The following is a 14,474-nucleotide window of genomic DNA, read 5'->3' as shown; positions in this document are numbered from 1 at the left end:
GGCAAGGGCTCTGGGTGGCAGCTGGGGCTGCTGGGTGCAGGGGGGTGGTGTCTTGAGGCACCACATTTCACCCCAGAAAGCAACCATAGCCCCCCAAATTTGCCCCAGTTCCGGGAGACTCCTGCCAACCTCTCCCCGCTCAAGTCTAAAATGGACTGAGGGAACGGCAGGACAAGGCCCTTCCTGAGAAGATGGGGACACTGAGCCCCAAAACCGAGTTCTGGAGATTTGCAAGGTCAAGGTCACACAATGGCAGACTGAGACCAGGAGGGAAGCTGAGAGTATCTGGAGCGCACAGCAACTCAGGGAGTGGAGAAGGAGAGGTCAGACCCAAGGCTCTCCAGCTCAGTGACACCCCCTACCCCCACCCCTGGCCCTTCTCTGACCTTCACAGGGCTGGTTAGGCACCTTGGGGGGGGGGGAACGGGTGTGGCAGGGCTGGGTGTCTAGGTCTATGCTGGCTGGGGATGTCAACTCTGTTCCTATCCAGGCCCACTCTTTTTTTCTCCTGCCTCCAGTCTCTGTGGCTTCTTGGGGCTTCTGTCTCCAAGGAGGCCTTGTAGCTGAGACACTGAACCCTAGGAAAAGATGGCGGCATCTACTCCCCAAAGGCCCTGGTGAAATGAGTATTTCATGGGACCTCCAGTGTTCAGGCACGCACAGTTCTTAGCAGAGCAAAACATCCAAAATGGCCCTCTTTTTTCAGTGACGTGGTCCTGTGTCCCTGGTCCTGGTCCTCCTTCCCAGGACAGGAAGTCTCTCTCAGGGGCTTCTCAGTCCTAACTGAGTCCCATCCAAGCACTTGGAAGGGCTCCATGCTGGGGGAGATGGGAAAACAGTAGAGACAAGGAAAAGCAAGTGTGGTTGGAATTTTCCATCCATTTGAACACTTAAAAAGCCTTATTTATATAAAAATTAGCCAATACTATACATTGTTTGGCAGTTTATTACACCTCATTTTTCTTCGTAGTTACTAATACTCCATTGGTCACACATATCTGCGTACAGTGCCTGGTCCCCAATAGATGGGGACACATATAGATTGTGTCCAAACTCGTCCTCTAACCCCCAAGCCTCTGAAAACAAGCTGCTGTCACATAGGAGGGGTCTTTGGAGCCATCAACGACCCCTGCCGGAACAAGGGAGGGGAGGGGCAAGCAGCTCTGGAAGCTTCATCTCCTCTCAGAGGCAAGAGGCAGGCCAGGCTTTTTCTAGAGCCAGAGCCGAATGAGAGAAATGGCCTCAGGAAGGCCAGCATGGCAGGGGCTGGAGGTCCACCTTGGTAAGGAAGGCCCTCAGATCCAGGGGCCGCAGAGGCAGGCAGAGCTGCCCATGGCAGTGCACACAGTCTGGAAAGGGTCGAGCATGGTTGAGAACAGGGTGTAGGGAGGGTCCTTCAGGCACCCTCCCTCCCCTTCCCCATGAACTTGGGGCCACCTCAGTCCACGTGGGAGCTTGGGCCCACGGAGGAGGAGGGCAGGAAGCCCCAAGCTCTAAGTTTGTGCCTGACTTGGTAGCCAGCTCCTTGTTGCTTCAGTTTGCCAGTCTGCAAATATAAACCCTGGCAGCAATGTCCTCAGCAGGCAGGGGTTCTGAGGACTCACAAGGAGTCCATGCAAAGACTGCAGCCCATTGCAAAGTCCCAGGGAACCATACTGTCACCTTCTCAGTACAGAGACTGTGGTGTATGTGTTTTTCTCTGTGTGCCAGTGTGGACATCTGTATGTTCATGCATGTCACATCTGCATATACATTCATGTGCACCTGTGCACATATATAAATGTATGTGCATGTATACATGTGTATGCTATCTCTCTATTTGAGTGCAGCATCCCAAACCACCTGTATTAGTCACTTATCTGTTGCTGTGATAAAACGCCATGATCAGAGGCAGATCAAGTAAGAGTCTGTTTTAGCTTCTGGTTCCAAAGAGCTGGATGACCACAATGTCTAGGAGCAGGAAATGGAGAGATCACATCTCAGCTTCACATAGGAAGCATTAAAGGAGAACTTGGGGAAGGTAGACTGCAAACTCTCAAGCCCCACCCCCAGTGATGTATTCCTCAAGCAAGGTTCCACTTCCTAAAGTTCCCCAAACAGTGTCATCAACCAGAAACCAAGTGTTCAAATACGTGAGGCTACAAGGGACATTTCTCATTCAAACTACCACACCACTCTGTGTGTCTGTCCTCTGTCCACTGGAGGATGTTGTCACTTCTTGGTACACGTTTCAATACACCTTTCTAACCTCTCTGGGCCTCAGTTACCCCATCTGTAAGATGTGAGTGACAAAGAGTTGTGATATTAAGCATATTAAGCAAACACTCACACACATACACAACAAAACAAAAGAACAAACTCAGGAGTAGCTGGTATGTGCTCATGTAACTTGTATAAAATGAAACACAAGCAGAGGTAGCTACATACCAGTGCATGGTGGAGGCTTTAAAAGCTCAGCACAGTTTGACTTGACACATACTGGGTCTTTTCTCTGAGGGATATACTCTGTGAGCTCTGCCCTCAGTCTAGATTCCTGAATAGAAACTGTGTGTGTGTGTGTGTGTGTGTGTGTGTGTGTGTGTGTGTGTGTTAGTGTTAGAGTGATGGGCAAGGGTAGCCAAAGTGCAACCAATGCTAAACCTGAGTGCAATCAAACTTTGATCATAGGAACCTACTGTTAGTCAGGTGGTGTTTGTTATGAAGCATAACCTAGCAAGAGTTTACCAACACAGAAAATGGTACTTAGAAGTAGTAGGCCACCAAAGCAAATGTGTGGCATGGGCTCTAGGGGACAGACAATAGATAACAAGGAGACACTTACTGAAGGCAGTAAAGTTGATAGTCTGTCTTACACAGCAAGAAATACTCAATAAAACTCCTGGCTATGAGAATTTCAAAGCTGGGACTAGAGATATGGCTCAGTGATTAAAAGCACTGGCTGTTCTTCCAGAGAATCCAGGTTCAATTCCCAGAACCACATGGCAGCTCATACCTGTCTGTAACTACAATTCCAGGGCTTCTGACATCCTCACAAACATACATGCAGGCTAAACACCAATGAACATAGAATAAAAATAAATTATAAACACACACACACAAAGCAAATAAGCAAACAAAACCTGGGCATGGGAGGTGGGGGCAGGAAGATCAGAAGTTCAAGGCCTTCTCTGGCTAAATAATTCAAGACTAGCTAGCCTAGGCTGAGTAAGATCTCAAACAGAACAGGCCTGAGGGTGCATCTCAGCTGGGAAAGTGCTTATCTACCGTCCATAGAGCCCTGGGTTCAGTTCCCAGTGCCACATAGACCAGGTTGGTGGATGACACTGTGATCTCAACACTTGAGAGATAGAGGCAGGTAAAGCCACCCAAGACAATCAACAAATTCCCAGCTATATGAGACAGTGTCTCAGAAGGAAGGGAGGGAGGAGGGAGGGACCGCAAAGCTGATGGTCTTCTGTGGCTTTAGCTGAAGAGATTGAGGTAATGAAATGGCTGACACACCTGGTCACTTTTTATCACGTTTCGTTATTTGGGATTCAGTCCATAGAATGCGTACACTGATGCCCTTAGCCCTATCACGTCACCGAATGACTGAATTTGGAGGCAATGTAGCCTTTTATGACCAACCACAGTGAGCTCATGTACCAGGCTCTTATATGATCCTTAGAAGAGAAACTGGGACACAGGGAAAGCTGTGGACAACGGTCTTCACAGTCTACAAGCCAAGGGGCGGGGTCCAGGCAGACTTTTCCTCCTGAGAAGGACATTGATCTGCTGACCCTTGATCTTAACTTCCCAGATCCCAGAAATAAGTGTCTCTGTGGAGCTGTGGTGTGTGGGGCTGATTGATGTTTAGTAGCCACCCAAGGGGCAGACTGCATCTCGGAGGGCCCTGGGAGGAGGAGAGGGCATATGGCTCCTGAGGAGGTAGCCTGCTTGCAAGCCAAGAGGAGATGCAGAAATTCTACATTTTCAGAGTTGAAAGTGCATCTGGTGCTTATACCTGCCCAGTGAAAGAGGGTGGAGCAGTTCAGTGGGTGGAGCACTCGCTAGCCTGCATGAAATCCTGAGTTCCATGCCCAGAGCTGTGTAGACAGGACATGGTAAGTGCCTATAATCCAGCACTGGGAGAGTAGAGGTAGAAGGACTCAGGAGTTCAAGTTCAACCTCAGCTACACAGTGTGTTCAAGGTCAGCTTGCACTAAGTGACGATCCCAGCAGCCAGTGTCCAGAGGACCAAGCCCATGGTGCATTCAGAGACAACCCCAAGAGCATGATGACCTGGTGCCAAGCTCTAGCTGGGAGCAGCTGGGGCAGGTCCCACCCTGCCAGTCCGACAGCTCACCTGCCCCCACCAGAGTGAGAAGCCAGGGCCAGGCCTGGAGCTTGGCCATTTTCTGAGAGCAGAAGGACAGACACAGTCCTGGCCCCTCTGGCAGTGAACTGCGTCTACAAAATCCAAGTGACAAATGACATTTTAGTAAGACTCCTGACATATCTGTGCTTGGAACACATGACATGATCTTGGAGCAGATAGGAGTTTTAATTTTAACTTCATCTGTGTCCCCAAAAATGCATTGTTGGAGAAGCCCAATCGTGAATTTTAAACTATCTATAGAGGCTTTTCAAAGTCGACCATAAAGCCAGTCAATAAAGAGCATTCTAGACCAGAGAAACAACAGGACAAAGACATGCTCAGTGTGAGTTCAGTCAGCACTCTCTCTGAGGTAGAGGTCCTGCCTGGTGTGGTCACCACACTCTTTGTTGAGGTTGATGTGTCTAGGTGTCACCTGCCTGTTATCCCAGGCTTCGGCAAGAGGATCCCACTCAGGAGTAGCCTGGGCTAAAGAGTGAGACTTAGACAATGAAACCACCAGGGATTGGAATGGAGCTCAGAAGTACAGCACCTTTCTGCCCCTGAGTTCCTCTCCAGCACTGCAATAAACAAACAATCAGTACACAAATAAGTAATGAAATAATATTATCAATAAAGCAGGAAGGCAAAGCACTGAGGGACTCAGAGCATCCCAGATTAAATCTGGAGGGGTAATTCCTGAAACATGGGGGAGGGGGGTGAGGGGGTGTGTGAGAAGAAGCTAACAGGTTGCTCAGCACTTGGGAGGCAGAGGCAGGTGGATCTCTGTGAGTTCAAGGTCAGCCTGGTCTACAAAGAGAGAGAGAGAGAGAGAGAGAGAGAGAGAGAGAGAGAGAGAGAGAGAGAGAGAGAGAGAGCGAGCATGCGCGAGTTCCAGGACAGCCAGGGCTACATAATAAAACCTTGTCTCAAAATGAAAGTGTTCAAGGTTATCCTCAGCTAGATATGGAGTTGGACTCATAAAGGGGCAATATTCCCTGTTTTAGTGGGGAACTTAGAGGGGGGCATTAATTTCCTTCCACATTTATTTCTGGCCCAGTGTGACTGGACAGCTATGGCCGCCAGAAATAATACCACAGACTGAACGCTTAGACCATCTCTTCCGGTTCCAGAGGCTGGAAGAGCAGGATCAAGGTTTCACCAAAGCGAGGTTCTGTGTTTTTGTTTTTTGAGAAAAGATCTCACTAAATAGCCTTGGTTTCCTGGAACTCACTGTGTAGACCAGGCTAAGCCTCAAACTCACAGAGATCCGTCTCTGTGCAGGGATTAAAGGCGTGCCTACCACACCCAGCAGATGAATTCCCTTTAAGATCTTCTTTCCTTCCTTCCTTCCTTCCTTCCTTCCTTCCTTCCTTCCTTCCTTCCTTCCTTCCTCCCTCCCTCCCTCCCTCCCTCCCTCCCTCCCTCCCTTCCTTCCTTCCCTTCTTCTTCCTCCCCATCCCCCCCTTCTGTTTATTTCCTTTTAGGTGTATGAGTGCTTGCCTGCATGTTTATCTGTGTGCCTTGAGCATGCCTGGTACCCTAAGAGGCCAGAGAAGAACATTGGATCCCCTGGAACTGGAGTTACCCACAGTTGTGAGCCTCCATGTGCATGCTGGGAACTGAATCTAAGTCCTCTGCAAGAGCAGAAAATGGATTGGGGATTTAGCTTAGTGGTAGATGTTTGCCCAACAAACTCAATGCCCCGATTGGTCTTCTGCCACAGGAACGAAGGAAAGAAGGAAGGAAGAAAGGAGAGAGGGAAGAAAGGAAGAAAGGAAGGAAAGGAGGGAGGGAGGGAGGGAAGGAGGAAGAAAATTGTCAGCCAGTACTCTTAACCACAGAGTCATCTCTCCAGCTCCTCTCTCTTTTTGTTCCATGGGACAGGGTCTCATGCAGCCCAGACTGGCTTCAAACTAACTATGCAGCCAAGGCTGACCCTGAATTCCTGATCCTCCTTCCTCAACTTCCAGCCCCCAAGTGCTGGGATGGCAGGCAAGAACCAGCATGCCAAGCTGGCAGGGTAGGTCTCTTCTGAGACCTCTTCGCTTGTCTGAGGCTGAGGTCTTCCACTCCACACCTTATTTTTTTGAGGCAGGGTCTCTCCTTGAACCTGGAGCTCATCAATTTGGCTAGACTGGCTGGCCCTTGAGCTCTGGGAATCCTCCTGACTCCACCTTCTGGGTATGCACCAGGACAGCTTGCTTCTTATGTGGGAACTGGGCATCTGAACTCAGGTCCTCAAGCTTGTGCAGTAAGAACTCTACCAACTAAGCCCTCCTGGTCCTTCCTCTTGTTATAAGCACATCCTAGATTCGGGTCCAGCTCAGCATCTTGGTTTTAACTCACCTTGTCAGAAGTCTCGTCTCCCACCAGGCTACAGCCTGAGGTGCTGATGGGTGGGCCCCAGTGCCTTGCCCCAGCAAGCCGAGACCACAAATCTCCCTGCTGCCATTCTCACGTCTCTCATCAAGACAGGTGTCACTAGGGTCCTTTGCTGGGTGTTGTTTACTGAGTGGCTGGGCTGCTGGTCCCCACAGGCGGACTTCATGCATCTGTCCCTCTCATGCCTCATCTCTGGCATCCGTCTTGTTCCAAGTGGCTCTCCTGGCTTGCACACAGGTGACATGTTTCTAGAAGTGGCTAGCTCCAAGGGGAGAAACACTCTGAGCTGTGGAGATGCCCATGGCACAGCTCCTGCCGCATCCTCTGTTCAGAACCAGCTCCAGGCCGGCTCAGATCAAAGGAGGAGGAGCCCCACGTCTGGATGAGGGGATGACAAAGAGTCTGTGGCCATCTTTAACCCACCATGAGAGAGGTGTTGCTATTGGCAACCAAGATGGCAGATGGCAAGTAGGTTGGTCATTGTTCCTATCTGCTGTGATGAGACTTATCCAGGCCTGTCCTGTCTCCATGTGGCGAGCTGAGTTCCCCCTGCCTCACCCAGACACCCAGGCATCAGCCATAGCCTGTGATGTGCTTTAGCCAATGAAGCTCCCCTGGAGACAGCAGGCTGCTGAGCAGCTTCAAGAGCCTGCATGTGGGGAGGGCAGTCCAGGCAGTCCACTCTGCTTTTGCTCTGCCAAGAACAGCACGTTCCAGAGACACGCCCTCCGTTCCCTGGAACTCACACCCAGGAGGCACAGCATCTAAGCCTCACTCCATTCTCTAGCTTCCTCAGGCCTTCAGCCCGTTCCATTGTTCTGCAAGAAACACCTGGCAAGTTAGGTGTTGTCCATTCTTCTTTATGGTTGGGGGACCTTGGGAGTCCCCACAAGCCCCTGTTGGGTGCAGGCATCAGGCTTGCCTAGTGCAAGTCAGGGAGCGGCTGTCTGCAGGTGGGCAGGTTGTCTGTAAAATTCCTGACATCTGGGAGCATTGTGGCTCGGAGAGGCTAAGTAACTTGCCCAAGGCCCACTCCAGCAGTAAGTGGGAGAGTCAGGACTTGAACCCATGAATGCCTCATGCCCAAACCCTTAACCACTGGGCTCCCACGCCCCTCACCAATGGGTGGCAGGTATTCGTAAGCTGACACATGACGTGTCCCATGAGCCTTAGGAAAGCCACCAAGGTCTGGGTGTAGTCCCAGAGGCCCCAGTCTCTGGATGCACTAAAGTCATAGAAACTGAAGGGACAGGAGAATACAGCATCTGGAACTCACCCCATCCTGTCCCTGTCTCCCTAGCCCTTGGAGGAAAACTGGATGGGTCAGACTGGAGGCATGCTCAGTAGGTGAGATACTCCTTGTGTAGGTCTGAAGAGTTGAGTTCAGATCCCCAGCAGGCAGGTGTGGTGCAGCAGGGCACTGTAACCCCGGCACTGGGAGACAGAGGCTAGAGAGGAGGATTTTTGTGGCCAACTGACCATGCAGTCTACCCATGATCCAGGTTTAGTGAGAGACTGTGTCTCAAAAAATAATGTGGTGAGGGGCTGGAGAGCTGGCTCAGCAGTTAAGAGCGTTTGCTGTTCTTGAAGAGGGCCTGGGTTTGGTTCCCAGCACATGGCTGCACAAGCATCCCTAACTCCAGTTCCAGGGGATCTGACACTTCGGATGCCATTCTGACCTCTGTGGGTGCTGCACACACGTGGTGCTCAGACATACATCCAGGCGAAACACTCATTCATACACATCACATTTTTGTTTTAAATATATATATATATATATATATATATATATATATATATATATATATATATATAATTTTTTTTTAATGCCGGATGCCATTTATTGAAGGAGGGAGGAGGTCTTAAATACAGGCTTACAGCACAATGGGAGAACCCCGGAGGGCAGAAGTTCCCTACGATGTTTTACAATCTTGCATCTAAGTTGTTAACACCCATTATGCAGGATACACAGACAAGGAACTTCCCTTAAGCATTCAGGAAGGTGGAACCTGGGAGGGAATTAGCATAGGGAAGGATATCAAGGTCAAGTTAGGCAAGCAAGGCAACAGTTACCCAAAACGGGGCCCAGGGCCCTCATTCACATCACATTTTTTTTTAAAGATTTATTTATTTATTATGTATACAGAAGAGGGCGCCAGATCTCATTACAGATGGTTGTAAGCCACCATGTGGTTGCTGGGAATTGAACTCAGGACCTCTGGAAGAACAGTCGGTGCTCTTAACCACTGAGCCATCTCTCCAGCCCTCACATCACATTTTTAAAGGTAAATATTTAATAAAATTTGGCAAGAGGAAGATCCCCCACTATCAGCCTCTGGTCTCCACACACACAAGCACTCACATGTGCACCCACATTGACACACACATGAGAAGACAATCATGCACACACGTACCCATCTAAACACACACATGTACTGTACACATACAGAAGATGTGCACCTGGCCACTTCCTTCAGAATCTTTTATAAATGTGTCATTTCATCCAGGAGAGGGAAGAGGGCAGAAGAGCTACTATTCTTCCCATTTTGCTAGTGGGGAAACTGAGGCACCAAATAAGCAAAGTCCATGTCTCTTGAACATGGTTTCTGGCTGGGGACTCAGTGGCAGTGGGCTTCCTAGCATACAGGAGATTCTGGATTTCACTCTTGGCACAATAAATAGTAAATAAATAAATAAATAAATAAATAAATAAATAAATAGCATTTCCTAATTTCCAGGAGTGAGATGTAGAGGGAAGGTCATACGGTTTGAGACATGGTCTCTTGCAGTCTACACTGGGATGGAACTCACTCTATACAGTGTGCCTCACACCCAGCTTCAGCGCTGTGTAACAGTCACAACGGCAGGTAGGCAGAGACGTGTATGTGCACTAGCTTCTAAGTGTGACATTCCCATTCCTACACCAACATTGTCACACCAACAAGCAGTTCACAGAGCATTGCCAGTCCCTGCCCCGAGATTTGGGACGCCCACCCCTCACTGTGGCACACACACTGTAAGGATGGCTCTGAGCTCTGCATTCAACTGTGGCTGGAGGGCCAGGACAGAAGACAATTGGCCCCTCTGAAAGTGTCATCCAGGAGACAGAGCACTGAAGTGGTGGGTTGACTCCATGGAGCAGATCTCTACAACACCGCCCAGCACTACAAACACAGAGTGGTGACTCATACCTGTAATCCCAGCACTCTGCAGTGGAGGCAGCAGGATCAGGGGCCAGACTGAGCTGCATGAGACCATCTGCCCATCCCTCAAAACCCCATGAAAGAGCACAAGCTGCCTTGCAGTGGTCATGGGCTCCCTTGATGGAATAAATAAACAATACCTGCTGTTTGCCTGCCTCACTGATCAGCTTGGAAGGGGCCACATGGGCCAAGACAGGATGTGTAGGACCCTACCCAGAGGGCAATGGGAAGCAAAGCTGTCAAAGCTGGATTTCAGAAGGACTCCTCCATATGTGTGGTCTGTGGGGGTTCAGGCATGTAGGCTTGGGAAGATGTCACTAGACGTCTGGGTCATAATCCCCTGTCCTCCCCCACTGGGGTGGGAAGCAGTAGATGGCTTTCTTTTCCTAATCTGTCAGCTACCCCTCTCCATCATGAAGCCAGGCATAGCTCTGGATCTGAAAGAGTCACAGGTAGCTTCTGCATGGACCACTCAAGCCCCCTGACAGTTCTCGGGGTGTCTGAGCCTTCGGTGTCCAGCAGATCCAGGCTGCAGCCCTGCAGACACCAGCCTGGGGTCCCACAGAGGACAGAGGCAGCTTGCTTCTGTGTTCCTACGCATATGGCGTGGCTTGGCCTGCCTTCTGCCCTGTCTACCCCCGGCCTTGGGGCAGAGCATGGGAGCTGTGGCCTCCAACCAGTTCATTCCTGCTGTCCCTTCACAGCACCTGCATCATCTCTGGGGCTGCTGCAGCTCTCTGTTCAAGGTCAAGGAACAAGCAGATAAACCCTTTCCTTGGAGCCGGAGGAGAGACAGCTTCCAGCTTCAATCCAATTCTGAGTCAGGGCCAGGGAATAATTCCTGAGAATGTGGGGACCGGAAGGAGATTCTTGCGGCCATAAAATGAGTGAAAATGTTTTGTAGGCAGAAAAAGAAGCCAAGCAGCTGGCTTTGGTTTAGGGCACAAATACCGAATAGAAGTGGCCAGATCTGGGCAGAGAAGGTCTAGGGGTGGGAAGCTAGAATATTCTTGTAGCTGTAGTGATATCCCCCCCCCCCGCACCCCGGGGACCTGGGATTGCAACCGGTCTCCTGGGGATGTGACACTGCCTAAGTGGGGGCAGGGGGTGGAGGGTGAGCAGGGAGTTGGAGACTCTGGAATTTTCTAGGCTTTTGGCCAAGATAACCCAGCAGTTCAGCTGGGACTGGGACTGTGGATTTACTATGGAAAGTCATGAACTTGATGGACCCTTCCTTACAGGAGCCCAGAGATGTCAACTGGCCAGCTTGGGAGGGGCCACACAGGCCAAGACGGGATGTGTAGGACCCTACCCAGAGGGCAATGGGGAGCACAGCTATCAAAGTTGGATTTCAGAAGGACTCCTCCATGTATGTGGTCTGTGGGGGTTCAGGCATGTAGGCTTGGGAAGGGCAGGGGAACGGTCTGTTACACCATCCGAGTCCAGAGGCTAAGCAGGGAGCAGTGGTGGGCAGACCAAAGCATGATGGAGGCCACAGGTGCAATGATGCTGGACATATGTGGCTGCTGGAGCGAGGAGACAAAGATAATGATGCCCAACTCTCTCTCTCTCTCTCTCTCTCTCTCTCTCTCTCTCTCTCTCTCTCTCTCTCTCTCTCGACTTAGGTACTATACTGGTCAGGACACCTGCGTGAAGGTACAGCTAAAACCCAAATCCATACACACAAATCAAAGCCTGCACAGGACCTGTGAGGTTCAGGTCTATGTGTGTGTGTGTGTGGGGGGGAGTCCTGCAAGAGCAGAACGGTACCTATTTGGAGGGTGGGTGTCAGGCAGCTGAAAGGCTGGCCCTTGGCCTTCTGTAGAGTTCCAGGACATTGATTTTAGTCTCTAAGAGCACCCAGCCTCTCACACTGACCTGGGTGTCTCCTAGCTTCACTAACTCCCACACTGGGGTGGAATGGCTTTCCTGCTCTGAGAAGTACTCTTCTCAGAGAAGGCTCTCGATGTGTGGGTATTTGGATGGTGGGGGAAAGGCTAGGCTCTGTGGGTGAGTGAACAAGGGTTGAGAAGACAATTGGATATGTGGCTAGATGCATGGATATGTGTGGGCAGAAGAGCATATGTGTGATCCAGCAGGTAGAAGGGTAGGAGGTAGCAGGATGGATGAATGAGTGGCTGGGTGAACAGTGGAGGCAGTGGATGGTGTGGGGATGGGCAGATTTTGAAAAGGAAGGGGCAGGGGCAGGATGAGCCACCGCACTGAAAATTCTGTTGACAGCCAGTAGTCCCTGAGGCAGAAGTCAAGTTGGCTACCCTATGTTGACCCTCCCTCTGGTTCCTCAGTTTCCCCCAGAGCTCCCCTTCCCTACTTCTGGGGAGCCCTGCTTTGGGTACCTCACACCAGGACTTCCTTCCCTTTGTGTGGAGCTTAATTCTTCACCCTGGGCTTGGATTTTGGCTGAGAAGCCTGATTATTTGCCAGGACCTGGTGACTGGGACGGAAGTAGGAAGTTTACATGTCCTCCACACACACACACACACACACACACCCCACTCACTTCCTTCCTTACCTTCTGCTGCCTCCCCACTCCTCCTCCTTCCTGCTTCCCCATCCTTCCTCCCTCCCCCTCCCCCTCCTCCTTGGCTCTGTCCTCTTCTCAAAGGAGTGGAGCACCCAGATGGGCCAGGCCAGTCTGCAGGTATAGCCTCAGCCAGGGCCTGCCCTAGCTCTGCCGCCCTTGGCCCCGGCAGGCCCAGGCAGTCGGGTCCCCGCTGCCTGGTGCCCGCCCCTCCCTACAGCTCCGATTTTCAGCTTGGGTTTGATCGGCTGCCAGGATCTCCCAAATGTCAGCAGCAGCGTTCGCGTCTTTAAGAGAGCGCCTGAGGCGATCTTTAAGCAAGGAGGCTGGGGCCGGCGCTGACAAGGGAACTCTGCTGACAGCCATGCTCCTGCCTCCCCAGCTTGCAGGGCTGCAGCCCTGCTCTGGGCCTGGACTGATTCTTGAAGCCTGGGGTGAAGCCTGGCTAGGCCAGGAGTGGAGACCCCTGTTGAAAGCCAGGAGGGCAGGACATTAACAGATCAAAAGCTCTGAGAACTGCCCAAGAGGCACGGAAGGGCAGTTTCCCATTCCTCACCTTGAGGGGACATGGTTAGGGTGAGGAGCCATGGGCAAGCTTCACACTTTGGCCTCCACGGTGTTCAGAGCTGTAGTGAGAGCTGTGTGACTTTGGGAAAGTTGTTGGCCCACTCTGAGCCTCAGCTCTCTCATCAGAGAAGTGTGCTTAGGGGCCGAAACACCAGTACAGAATTACGAGGAGGCACCGTTGTCACGGAGAAACAACCTTATGGTGCGTGCGATGGGTACCTCAAGAAACGCCCCTCCGTCTTCTCCTTCCTGCCTGATGCTTTCTAATATTTCTTATGAAAGACGCTACCTCCCTGATTCCCTTCCTGCCCTCAGGACACGGATGATTACCCATCTTCTCGGGTGTCCAGTATCTCCCTTCTAGTCAGAGGCAGGAGCCCTGAGGAGAAGGAGAAAGGGGAACCAGAGGCCAGTCCCCACCCAGGGAAGGTGTGCTGGGGAAAGTGTCAGCATGGGTGTCCTGTGCCCCAGATGCAGCCTCTCTGGGACCAGGCAGGACAGAGTAGGAAACTGGAAGAGGGATAGTGTCCACCCGAGGAGGTCACAGCATTGGCATTTCTGAAGCAGGAGCCACAGGAAGCAGGCTCAGAATGGCTGTGGGTAAAACCAGATTGAGTGGATGAAGAGTGGGTGGAAACATAGTAGGTAGGTAATAGGTGGGGAGGGATGGGTGGTGGGTGGGTTAATAGATGGATGAATAGGTGGGTGGATGGGGAATGGGTAGATGGGTAGGTGAGTGGCTAGGGGGATGGATAGATAGGGGTGGATGGGCAGGTGGATGGGTGAATGGACAGCGGTGTAAATGGGTAGATTGTTAGATAGGCAGGTGTGACTGAGTGTGTGGATGGGTGGTTAAGTAAATGAACAACAGATGAATGGCTGGGTAGATAGGAAGGTAGGCGGGTAGATGGGTGGGTGGATGACTGTTGGATGGATGTGTCTGTAGATAGTGAATTGGGGTCATTGGTAATGGACAGACGGATGATTGGATAGAATGTGATGAGGCGAAGGGGTAGATGGGAAATGGGTTGATGAGAGCTCAGATGGGTGGGAAGAGACAAACAGAAGGACCAGTGGGTAAGTGGAGGTAACACTGGTCTACAATGAAGAGCATATTGTAAGGGCTTCAGAATGACCTTTGCCCTGAATCTGTCATAATGCTCCATGGGACCTGGAAGAGGATCTGGGCCTCAGCTTTCCCATGTGTTTAAAAGAGGCAATGGCATATGGGTACACACACACACATACACACACACAAAAAAAAAAAAAAACAAAAAAAAAAAAAAAAACCACAACACAACATACATACTGTACATTATACCATACACACCATACCACACACATACAAAACATACACATACTACACCCCCAACTGTACATTACACCACACACACATACACACCACACCCACACATACCACCCC

At 50.9% G+C, this 14,474-nt stretch overlaps 1 protein-coding gene across 2 annotated transcripts in view; it reads right to left on the bottom strand.

The window, feature by feature from the left end:
- LOC121828595 (uncharacterized) overlaps positions 1-14,474 on the bottom strand; it is a 62,042-nt gene that overhangs the window by 21,313 nt on the left and 26,255 nt on the right. Inside the window, exon 1 of one of the 2 annotated variants that reach the window (XM_042274950.2) lies at positions 6,704-7,329. The exons of the other annotated variant lie outside the window; for it this stretch is intronic. The gene's annotated coding sequence lies outside the window, so the exon portion shown is untranslated. Of the gene's footprint in view, positions 1-6,703; positions 7,330-14,474 lie in introns of those variants that run through there. 2 annotated transcript variants of the gene reach the window in all.

This window comes from Peromyscus maniculatus, chromosome 4 (genome assembly GCF_049852395.1).
Source record: "Peromyscus maniculatus bairdii isolate BWxNUB_F1_BW_parent chromosome 4, HU_Pman_BW_mat_3.1, whole genome shotgun sequence".
Lineage (NCBI taxonomy): Eukaryota > Metazoa > Chordata > Mammalia > Rodentia > Cricetidae > Peromyscus > Peromyscus maniculatus.
Note: the sequence above shows the minus strand (reverse complement) of the source record. Positions and strands in the feature narration are given on the sequence as shown.